Source organism: Pantherophis guttatus, chromosome 7, assembly GCF_059756535.1.
Source record: "Pantherophis guttatus breed Tessera chromosome 7, ASM5975653v1, whole genome shotgun sequence".
Classification (NCBI taxonomy): domain Eukaryota; kingdom Metazoa; phylum Chordata; class Lepidosauria; order Squamata; family Colubridae; genus Pantherophis; species Pantherophis guttatus.
Window position 1 is genome coordinate 6743915 of NC_142069.1, and position 10906 is coordinate 6754820.

Consider the following 10906-nt stretch of genomic DNA (forward strand, 5'->3'; position numbering starts at 1 on the left):
ACAGCCCGATCTTTCTACAAAAATAAAATAAAATAAAAATGTGTCAAATGCTTGAGGAGACTTGGATGAGACTCAGCAAGTCAAATTTCTCCCATCCCAAACCTTGGGCACAGCCGAAGCCTACCCAGGTCAAATGAGAAGGCTTTTAAGAGGGCAGAAGATACCCCGAGAGCCATTTCCTAGATTTAATTTATGCTCCAGATTAAAAACGGGGAAGCTATTTGTGTCTTTAATTCACGTTTCTCTCTGTGTGCTGATAAGAAGACGTAACACACACCTTTCCATACCAAGATATTTCTTTGGCCTGAAGATAAGGATATTGCTGGATATAAAACAAAGAGTGTTAAGATAGTGAACACACTAGATGTAAAACACCATCGCTTCCTTCCCCCTTTGATTTCTGCGATTGCAGGATTCAAATCACGGCACTGTAAGGTTCTTCTAAAAGTAGCAATGGGGGCTCCAGAATTGAATGGGGGCTTCCGGTTAGGATTTTTGTGGCTCTTTGAGTGTTTAAGGTTGCCGACCCCTGGTCTACTGTAAACTTTGGTGTTAATCTTTGCTCATAGGGTTGTCGATTGCTGGCGAGGAGATGTTTCCTTTTTGTCTCTTTCGAGCGGTATGTAGATGTTGTTTATCTCTATGTGCTTGTCGATGGCCGATTTTTCCAAGTGTCAGGTTCACAGGAATTCTCCGCTGTTTTCGGCCGTGGCTCGATCAAGGATGCTCACCCTAAGGTGAACCCTAATTTCATGGTTCAGCACCTGAACTTGTTATAACCTCTTCTATTTTGCACTGAAGACGCGGATAAGGGAGGGAACCCCCTCTAGACAAACAGAGCAGGAAGGAACATAGGGGTGACTCCCCTTGCCTCTCTCAACCATTTGAAACGTGGGAGGTCTAATTCAAAGGGCGAGAGGGCTGATCTGGAAGCTAATCTCACTGGCAAGACTTCCTGTCTTCCCTCCTCACCCAGCCCTAATTTTCACCGGGTTGTTGCTTTTAAGACGAAGCAAGCCAGGCATCTGGGTTTTCCTCCTCAATTATCATGAAAAATGATAGGGACTTGTCTAAGTTTGCTGGAGGATTTGTGGGTGTGTGAAAACAATTAAGGACCGGAGGGAAAACTTGGTTGCTTGGAGAAAGTGTAATTAGCACCATGGATCTATCAAGAGGTCATACTTGGTCTTGAGTTGGGGAAGTTCATGAACTTGGCACTTCAATGGATTGCCTCCCAGCAACACGGGCCAAGGGCACCTATCCTACCTCTCTACGCCACCCACGTTGACTGTTGTATACGATGCAACCTGTTGATAGGGAAGATCGACCTTGTAGCTTCTTACCCACTGCTACAGGGGCCTTTTGGCTTTTTGACTTCAATAGGAAACATCATTCTACCACCGTGTTCCTCAGACACAGGAACTTTCAGATAGGTGGAATTCTCGGAGCTGAAGTCCACCTATCTTAAAAGTTGTCAAGGTTGGGAAACGCTGGTTTAAAGAGTTATATAGAACTGAAGAAGCTTCTTGGATGAGGAGAGAAATGTCTTCAAGGAAAAACAGAGTCCAGTTGCCTTTTGGAAAAAAAAAAGCACTTTTGGAACAACTGGATGACTGAGAATCTCTTTAGACAAAGAGTTATGTAACTCCAGAGGTGGGTTTTCAGCAGGTTCTGACCAGTTCTGGAGAACCGGTAGCGGAAATTTTGAGTAGTTCGGAGAACTGGAAAATACCACCTCTGATTGGCCCCGCCCTCATCTATTCTCTGCCTCCCAAGTCCCAGCTGATCAGGAGGAAATGGGGATTTTGAGGGAACCTTCCCCTGGAGTGGAGTGGGAATGGAGATTTTACAGTATCCTTCCCCTGGAGTGGTCAGGGAATGGAGATTTTGCAGTATCCTTCCCCTGGAGTGGTCAGGGAATGGAGATTTTGCAGTATCCTTCCCCTGGAGTGGAGTGGGAATGGAGATTTTGCAGTATCCTTCCCCTGGAGTGGGGTGGGAATAGAGATTTTGCAGTATCCTTCCCCTGGAGTCGGGTGGAAATGGGGATTTTGCAGTATCCTTCCCCCAGGAGTGGGGTGGGAATGGGGATTTTGCAGTATCCTTCCCCTGGAGTGGGGAGGGAATGGAGATTTTGCAGTATCCTTCCCCTGGAGTGGGGAGGAAATGGAGATTTTGCAGTATTCTTCCCCTGGAGTGGGGTGGGAATGGAGATTTTGCAGTATCCTTCCCCTGGAGTGGGGAGGGAATGGAGATTTTGCAGTATCCTTCCCCTGGAGTGGGGTGGGAATGGAGATTTTGCAGTATCCTTCCCCTGGAGTCGGGTGGGAATGGGGATTTTGCAGTATCCTTCCCCCAGGAATGGGGTGGGAATGGAGATTTTGCAGTATCCTTCCCCTGCCACGCCCACCAAGCCACGCCCACAGAACCGATAGTAAAAAAATTTGGATTTCACCACTGCTGCCAACCCAGAGAAAACCTCCTTCTTCATTCTTTCATAATCCCTTTTTTATTTTATTTTTTTATTTTTATTTTAATTTGATTTATATGCCGCCCTTCTCCGGAGACTCAGGACGGCTTACAATGCGTTAAGTAATAGCCTTCATACTTTTGTATATTTATACAAAGTCAGCTTATTGCCCCCACAAACTGGGTCCTCAATTTACCTACCTTAGAAAGGATGGAAAGCTGAGTCTACCTTGAGCCTTGGAGAGATTCGAAGCAGCAGTAATTGCAGGCAGCTGTGTTAATAACAGGGTGCTTAGACCACTGTACTATCAAGGCTTAGATGGAAATGCCCACGATTGAATAAGAAGACAATATTTAGTTCCAGAGTTGTTATTCCATTTCCATTGCTGTACATAGCCGCCTTCTTTTCCCGTGCATTAATTGTAAATGTTTATTTCTTGGAACATTAGCTCTGTATTTCAACTTTCTACTCCGTGGTGTTCAACGCAATGAAGGGTATTAGCCCCAGAACCATAAAAATATAATGAAAGAAGAAGAATGCCAGGAATTGTAAGCTTGCACAGAGACATTGATTGAGGTGGGTAGCTATAGAAATGGAATAACTTTCTATATTTATAGAAACTCTAGAAATTTATATACAAATTCTCCACATTTCTGTAAAGCAAAAAACATCCTTCATCAGATGCATTTGATGGTCTTATAAGTTGTCGACTTACAACAATTCATTTTGTGACTGTTCCAAGTGACAACAGCACTGAAAAAAGTGACTTATCACCATTTTTCACACTTATGACTGTGGCAGCATCCCCCCCATGGTCACATGCTCCAAATTGAAATGCTTGGCAACAGGTTTATATTTAACTCCTGCAGTGATTCACTTAACGACGGTGGCGAGAAACTTCGTTCAATGGGGCAACATTGACTTAACACATGTCTCGCTTAGCAACAGAAATTTCAGGGTCGTAAATTGAGGATTACCTGTATCTTGTTTATCTTGGACATGTTGTGTGGGGGGGAATTCACTGGAGAAAGCAACGATATTGGGAAGACTTAGCGGTAAAAGGAAACCAGGCTGGGAAAGAACAGGCTGGACACCATCAAGCTGACAGCAGGCAGAGTTTCAGCACTTCAAGCTGCATTTACTCTAGTGCTGACATAAGAAGGAGAAGCGGAGGCGTCTGGAAAGGGACGTTTGACTTTTCACCTACTTATTTTCCCTGGAGATAACATCCCCTAGGAGATGGGATGGGAGGGGGGAAATTCCTTTGAGCTGGAGCAGTAGATTAGGGGTAGAGTGACTTGGAAGATGGCCAATGAGTGCAGGGGAGTGGGGAACGGAAAGGGAGGGTTTTGGGTCTGGAAGTCAGTGTTGGCTGCGATGGAGTCGGAATTAGAATGTCGTGCTTAATAAATTGGAGTTTTTCTTCAAAGACTTTGTTTGAAATGCAATTTATTTGAGACGACCTCGAAACCTGACACAGAGCATGGAACAACTCAAAGAAACAGTGCAAGATTAGAAGATGTGGAGAGACCAGGCTAATGGTGGGATTCAGCCGGTTCGGGCCGGTAGTTAAATTGCTGGCTGGCCCTGCCTCTCCCAGCTCCGCCCCTTCCAGGAGCCCCCACATGCCCCATTTTGGTTCCCAGGTAAGTGCAGGGAGGCCTCCTAGGCCCAAACAGGGCATGCGGGGTGGGTGCAGCGACCCTCTCATGGCCTGTTTTCGCTACCACGAAGCTTCAGAGAGGCCTCCTAGTCCCACAATGGGGCGCAGAGGGGTGCGTCACCCCCAAGGCCCATTTTTTGCTTCCAGGGGGGTGCAGGAGGCCACACCCCTGGCCATGCCCACTATGGCCACGCCCACCCAGCTGGTCATTACGGCAGAGAACCAGTTGTTAAATTATTTGAATCCCACCACTGGACCTGGCCCAGAGAATTGCCAAGAGTCGGACATGACTGAGGGACAACATTATCAGATAGACAAAACTCTGTTGTGACCCTGAGCCTCACTCAGCATCCATAACTGTTGTGTGGATGTTTGGGTGGTTTAGGGGTGGGGAATTGTGGTGGGTGGGAGTGTGTTTGGGGATTGTTATGTGTGTTGGACCTGGTCTTTGGGTGTTAAGTGAATTTCGCTGTATGGGTATACTGTGTATACACGTACAACGACAGTAAAGTTATTATTATAATCCAAATGCTACTTACGTTGCCTTCCATTTCTCTAGGATACAGTTATCTATCTCCCACGAATCGCCCCAATTATTAAAAAGTCTTTGTTCATTTTCTTTCTTTCTTTTTTTTGCAACCTAGGCAAACTCACTTCACAGATTAAGGTATTATTCATCTCCTGGTATGTGAGTCTTTAATAAAGTTCAAATTCCCATTCACATCAAAGGGAATCGTTAACCAGAAGGGAAAAAAAGACAGCCATTTTATTCGCTCTGACTCACCTGGACTCTCACCAACCTTCTAAGTTGGATGAGGTCCTTGTTTTGAGGCCAGCATGTTGACTGACAGGGGACAAAGTCAGCCTCCCATCTATGCCGAGGGTGGGCTTCAGTTCATGATAAACCAAGTGATTTCTTCCCAGTATCTGCATGGACTGAATCCGGCTATTCTAGAGATGCTAGAAATGACGGGTAAACATCAAACTGGGGAAAAAAGTGAGGCAGAAGGCTGGTGAAGAACAACCTAAAATGGCCAGAAAAATGTTTCTACCTGAACAAGGTTGCTTGCAATATATTCCTTATGCTCTGTTGTGCATATTCCTTATGCTTCCTGGGTCATTAAAACCCACGAGTAGTCCCAAAAACCTCTTTTATTGCAACAGCTGTGAATTACGTTCATTCACAGCTGAGTCCCAATTTTTTTTTTTTTAATTTGATTTATATGCCGCCCTTCTCCGGAGACTCAGGGCGGCTTACAATGCGTTAAGCAACAGCCTTCATCCTTTTGTATGTTTATACAAAGTCAGCTTATTGCCCCCACAAACTGGGTCCTCATTTCACCTACCTTAGAAAGGATGGAAGGCTGAGTCAACCTTGAGCCTTGGAGAGATTCGAACCAGCAGAAATTGCAGGCAGCTGTGTTAATAACAGGGTGCATAGACCACTGTACTATCAAGGCTCTAGTTACAAAAAGTCCTTCGGGAGAAGTCCTTTGGGATAATCACCAACCTTTATCTCCCTTGACACTCTGCCAAAGACCTACTTGGCAAAGCCACATGGATTCCCGACTCAAACAGAGATGCCGACTGGGAACAGAAATAACAACGTTTCTTTCCTGCAAAGTACCACGTGCCTTTGCTCCTCTTTTAAGCCTTATTTTTATTTATTTATTTATTTATTTTTTATTTAATTTATATACCGCCCTTCTCCCGAAGGACTCAGGGCGGTGAACAGCCATAATAAAAACAATATACAAAATAGAATTTAAAAGCAGATTAAAATAATTAAATCATAGGCCGAATTTAAACTCTCATTTTAAAACCAGTTTTAAAACCCCATTAAAACCAAATTAAAATCATTTATCCCATCAGAGTGGCTTGTTGGAATAACAGGGCCTTCACTGCACGATGGAAGGCGCGGAGGTCGGGGATCCTTCGTATGTCCGGGAGTAATTCATTCCAGAGGGCAAGGGCCCCCACAGAGAAGGCTCTCCCCCTGGGGGTCGCCAGTCTACATTGTTTGGCTGACAGCACCCTGAGGAGGCCCTCTCTGTGTGAGCGTACCGGTTGGTGGGAGGCAATCGGTGGCAGAATGCGGTCTTTTAGATAGCCAGGTCCTAAGCCATGGAGCGCTTTAAAGGTCGCAACCAACACCTTGAAGCACACCCGGAAGACCACCGGGAGCCAGTGCAGCTCGCGCAAGAGGGGTGTTACATGGGAGCGGGGCAATCATCTCCAGGCCTTACTCCTGAGTCGTCCCTTTTATTTTAACTGTTCATGCCTTCTGGCAGCTCTGCGCATGCGTGTACTAGGAACAGGCTCCTCCTGTTCCTCTGCCTCTCTGCTGTCCGACTCTGGAGGCTCCATAGTCCGCACATCACTCCCAGATGGCCCTGGCCCCATCTCTGCCTCCGATGCAGAGCCCTCGTCCGGGCCTTCCCCAGACTCCAGGACTGGCCCATGTTCCTCCCCAGCCTCCTCACTGTCCGACTCTGCTGCCAGCTCTGCAGGCTGCTGGTGGACCACAACATGCTCAATGCCTGGAGAAGGACCTGAGAAATGTGAGCAGGAGCCACCGAAGGGGTTGATTTGGTCCTTTGCTATATCAGGTTCCCATCGTTGATGAACCAGCTAGACTAGAAGATGTTGGTTCTGGAAGAGACCAGTTTTCTGGCCCCCAGAGAGAAAAAGAGGGAGAAAGGTAGATTGGATAGTGTCTATGGAGATTCTCAGTCATCCATGGTTGTCCCAAAGGTGCTTTTTTCAAGAGGCATCTGGACTTTCTTGTTCTTTCTGAAGACGTTTTGCTTCTCACCCAAGAAGCTTCTTCAGCTCTGACTGGATGGTGGGGAATGGAAGGATTTATACTCTTTGCAGGGAGTAAAGGTAAAGTAAAGGTTCCCCTCGCACATATGTGCTAGTCGTTCCTGACTCTAGGGAGCGGTGCTCATCTCTGTTTCAAAGCCGAAGAGCCAGCACTGCCCTAAGTCATGTGGCCGGCATGACTCAATGCCAAAGGCGCACGGAACGCTGTTTCCTTCCCACCAAAGGTGGTCCCTATTTTTCTACTTGCATTTTTTACGTGCTTTTAAACTGCTAGGTTGGCAGAAGCTGGGACAAATAACGGGAGCTCACCCCATTATGCAGCATTAGGGATTCGAAGCGCTGAACTGCTGACCTTTCGATCATCAAGCTCAGTGTCTTAGCCACTGAGCCACCACGTCCCTTGCAGGGAGTATAAATGTCAAAATTGAACAGCCCTTTCTCAACAGAGAGGGAAGGATGCAACGTTAGCTTCATCATTTGAGACTTTCAAGAAGAGATCGGACTGCCATTTGTCAGAAATGGTGTAGGATCTTCTGCTGGGGCAGAGGGTTGGACTAGATGACCTACAAGGTCCCTTCCAACTCTGTTAATCTAATCCTCATTCGATGGAACCCTTAGAATGGTTTATTGCATTTGCATTTTAGGACTGTTTTTCCTGGCCTGAGTGGGAAAACAGATGCCTCAATTGTTGGCAATGCTTAAGGCAGCCATTTTGCCCCTTCAAACTCTTCCGCCTGGTCAGCAAATACTTTCTGCTTCTGCTCATTTTGGGTGAGAAATGAGTGGTTTTTCACTAATTAATCTATCTCCAGTCCACAACACAGTCCTTTCAACAGTTCCAAGAAGGCTCCACACCCATTTGCGCCACTCAGGTGACCTCTGAGGACACAGATAAACCTCCAAGTGGCCTCAACGACTCTCTAAAAGAACGCAAACGATCAGCTGTCTGCAAGGAGTATAAATCCTTCCACCCTCCACCATCCAGTCAGAGCCGAAGAAGCTTCTCGGATGAGAAGCGAAACATCTTCAAAGAAAAAGTGGACGCAGTATGGTCGTAAGTTGAGGATTAGCTGCATAGCCCAGGTGGCTTCGGAGAGGATTGTACAGCATAAATAAATACATTCCTTCTCCAACTTTGCCCGACGAAAGGCAGGGCCATCGTTTCACTCGGTTGCCTCATTTCATCGCTCCGTTGTTGCATGTTGCTGTGACTGGTTGTGCAGCCAGAGGGCTTGGGATCTGGAGGTGTTAAACATCTAAATATTATTTTTTTTTTAATTGGCGTTTTACACTACTGATTCAACAGAAGGATTAGCGGGCAGGCTTCCAGGATGAGTAAGCGTGGAAGAAGCTGCCTGTGTACAAGAAATTCCAGATTCTTGTTCCCCCACAAAAAGCTTCTGTAATTTTTCTCATGCTCTTCCCGGACTGAGTCCCTGCTATTATGTGCTGGCCACCCTGGCCACAGTCATCTGATGGAGCCTCTTAGGGCAAGGCCCCTGCAATTAAATTTGCCCACAAACCCTCTGACACACCTGCCTTAATAAAGGACCTTCTCGCGGCTCATAAACAAATAGGAGCAGCTGTGGGAAACTCGCCTCGGGATTGGAGTGAGAAGACCTCAGAAGGTGCTTCATAGCTTGGGAGCCATGGAAGATCATGGACCTCCCAAAGGGCTACCACATCTGGGCTGCAAGCGCATCCGGGTGCACTTCAAGGTTTTGGTTACCACCTTTAGAGCGCTCCATGGCTTAGGACCTGGTTATCTACGGGACCGCCTACTACCACCAATAGCCTCCCACCGGCCGGTACGCTCTCATAGAGAGGGGCTCCTCTGGGAGCCGTCGGCCAAACAATGTCGACTGGCGGCCCCTAGGGGGAGAGCCTTCTCTGTGGGGGCACCTACTATCTGGAACGAGCTCCCCCCCGGAGATACAGAGGATCCCGGATCTGCGCACCTTCCGTCACGCTCTCAAGACCTTTTTATTCCACCAGGCGGGCTGGCCTAATCTTTTCCCTTTTTAATATGAAAATTTTAATCTGTTTTTAAATGACTGGGGTGTTTTAAATCTGTCTGGGCCAAATTGTTTAATTCGGTTTTGTTCTGTTTTTAAATTTTGTATTTATGTATTTTATCGTTTGGCTGTTCACCGCCCTGAGTCCTTCGGGAGTAGGGCGGTATATAAATCAAATAAAGATAAAGAAAGATAAAGATCCAGATGACTGACACTACCTTCCGTGGCACTACCTTCCGTGTCTTGTTCTCTGTCTCTATCTGAAACACAACAACAGAGTTGGAAGGGAGCTTGGAGGTCTTCTAATCCAAACCTCTGCTCAAGGAGTAGTTCCTATACCATTTCAGACAAATGGCTGTCCAGTCTCTTCTTAAAAGCCTCCAGTGATGAAGCATTCACAACTGCTGATGGAGAACCGGTAGTGGAAATTTTGAGTAGTTCGGAGAACCGGTCGTAAAAATTCTGACTGGCCCCGCCCCCATCTATTCCCTCCCAAGTCCCAGCTGATCGGGAGGAAATGGGGATTTTGCAGTAACCTTCCCCTAAAGTGGGGAGGGAATGGAGATTTTGCAGTATCCTTCCCCTGCCATGCCCACCGAGCCACGCCCACTGAGCCATGCCACGCCCACCAAGCCACACCCACAGAACCAGTAGTAAAAAATTTTGAAACCCACCACTGCATTCTTCATATGTTTTAGCCTCCAGATCCCTAAACATATTTGTTGCTCTTCTCTGCACTCTTTCCAGAGTCATCCTGATGTTTGCAAATGTGGCTCTAACTCAGGGGCGGGTTCCAGATCATGTCACTACCGGTTTGCTCATGGGCGCATGCGGGCTTCTGCACATGTGCAGAAGTGTCCGGGCGGATGGGCGGAGCCTCCTGCTGCCTCCGCTACTGATTCACCTGAACTGGGGCGAACCGGTAGCAACCGACCACTGCCCTAACTTGCATGGAGAACTAAGTGCCATCTAAGAAATCCAAGATGGCTCTCATACTATCCAGAATTAGGTTGGCTCCAACCTTCTTAACCTCCCCCAAGAGTCAAAAACCTGGCTCTGCCACCTGACTTGGGGCTCCGAGGAAGGGAATTCACATTGGGGATACTAGGCACATATTATCATATGTGGTGGACATGTGCAAAGGCAAAAAAAAAAAATACTGGATGAAAATACATACATAGTTAAAAAAAAATGTTAAAGCAATACTGTACATAGATTATAAGCCAGAAATATTTTTATTAGGCATAGTACCAGAAAAATAAAATAAACGTAATATACATTATATTTAATATTACATATCTTGACGGCAGTAAGAATTGTATATTCGCAGCATTGGAAAAATGAGGCACCACCCATAGAAGAAGATGTAAGAAAAAAAAAATACTAGAATGTGCAGAAATGGATAGGTTGACATTAAAGATAAAAGAGAAAGACGATACAGAATACTTTCAAACATGGGGTTTATTTTATCAATGGTTGGATAAAAAAAAAGTAGAAATTAGAAATTGGAAAAATACTATTATGTAAAGGTTTGTGTTTAATATATTATTATATTATATACTATTATGTTAAGCAAATACACCCAGACAATATGCTATTCATAAGGTATCAATGTATGTTAAGGAAAATATATAAATAAATTGTTTAAAAAAAAAGAAGGGACTTCACATTGGGGATGGTTGGTAGATAAATAACAAATCCCACCTCCTCCCTCTGCTCCTCCAACTCCCCCCTCCCCCATCTTTTAGCTATGGATGTGTATTGTATTTTGTATTTTTGTAGTATTTTATTTATATAGTTTTATCTTTTTAATATTATAAGATGCCCTGAGTTGCCCTGTGGTAAGATGGGCAGCCAATAAATTTAATAGATGATAGGATAGATAGATAGATAGATAGATAGATAGATAGATAGATAGATGATAGATAGATA